Below are 1,793 nucleotides of genomic sequence, written 5' to 3' on the forward strand. Positions count from 1 at the left end.
TTTAAATAAGACACCAATACAGTAATTTATAACTTAACTTTAGATTTTTATGAATATCTGGTTTGCTTCCCTTTAATGCAAATAAGCTCAAATTAAGTGAGCTGTGTTTATAATATAAATGTACAATTGATAAACCAACTTCATACGCATTTTCAGTTGCTGAATTTAGATTTTTATGGTATCACTTCATTTTAAAGATGCACCTAAAATAAACATTTTTTTTGTTGCAGTTTGTTGCTGAAACAGAACAAACAACCCTGGCCACTTTCCTCAGCCACAAAATAAATTAATAAAAAATAAAAATAAATAATAATAATAATAATGGAACTCAAATTATGTGTTTATTTGGCAATTAAAATTGTTATGCATTTATTAGAAATTAGTTTTACTTTTGTGCACGAGCGATTTATAAAATAAATCTATAATTAAATAACCATGTTCAGAAACTCATGCATTTTCAGTAGCAGAATTCAGTCTTTTATGACGGGTATTGTAGCACTTAATTTCAATTACGCACCTAAAATTAATTTTTTTGTTGCAGTTTTTGCTGAAAAAGAACAAAGAACTCTGGCCACTTACCTCAGCCAAAAAATAATTAATAAAATCAAATAAATAAATAAAATATTAATAATAACAACACCAACAATAATAATAATAATAATAATAATAATAATAATGAAACTCAAATTATGTGTTTTTTTGCAAATAAAATTGTTATGCATTTATTAGAAATTAGTTTTACTTTTTTGCACGAGTGATTTATAAAATAAATATACAATTAAATAACTTGGTTTAGAAATGCATAAGCAGGCAGTAACAGAATTCAGACTTTTATTGTATCACTTCATTCTGAATATGTACCTAAAATTACCATTTTTCGTTGCTGAAATAGAACCAAACCTGGCCACTTACCTCATCCAAAAATAATAATAATAATAAATACATAAATAATAATAATAATAAATACATAAATAATAATAATAATAATAATAATAATAATAAATACATAAATAAAAATAATAATAATAATAAATACATAAATAATAATAATAATAATAATAATAAATAATAATAAACTCTTTTTATGACTTGTACTGTAGCACTTAATTTTAAATATGCACCTAAAATTTATTATTTTTTGTTGCAGTTTGTTGCTGAAACAGAACAAAGAACCCTGGCCACTTACCTCAAATAAATAAATAAATAATAATAATAATAAAACTCAAATTATGGGTTTATTTTTCAATTAAAATTGTTATGCATTTATTACAAATTTGTTTTACTTTTATGGACGAGCAATTTATAAAATAAATATATAATTAAATAACTTGGTTCAGAAATTTATATGCATTCAGTAACAGAATTCAGAAAAAAAATAATGGCAAAATAATGAATAAAAAGAGTGAGGCCAAGGTCAAATAAATAAATAAATGAAAAAAAAGTTTGACTGCTGAGAGTGCAGGCAGCTAGAAACACCGGCCCTCGCGGCCAAAAAACAGACCGGCCCACCGGGAATTCTCCCGGACCTCCCGATTAGCCAATCTGGGCCTGCCTGGACCTAAAAAGCACCTCTCACAATATCTAGATAAGCTTGATGAATTTGTAGATGCAGTTCCCTTAATTCTATTTTTTTTTCTTTTACAGCCAAATTACCTGTTAGTAAAGTATTTATTCTATTAATCTGTTCTGTTATTTATTTTATTTTTTTTACTTTTTAATTCTTTACTTATTTTTATTGCCATACCTGTCTGACCCTGTACTCAATACCCAATTAGCATTTTATCTATCAATAT

The sequence above is a fragment of the Danio rerio genome, chromosome 9 (assembly GCF_052040795.2).
Source record: "Danio rerio strain M-AB ecotype USA chromosome 9, GRCz13ab, whole genome shotgun sequence".
NCBI lineage: Eukaryota > Metazoa > Chordata > Actinopteri > Cypriniformes > Danionidae > Danio > Danio rerio.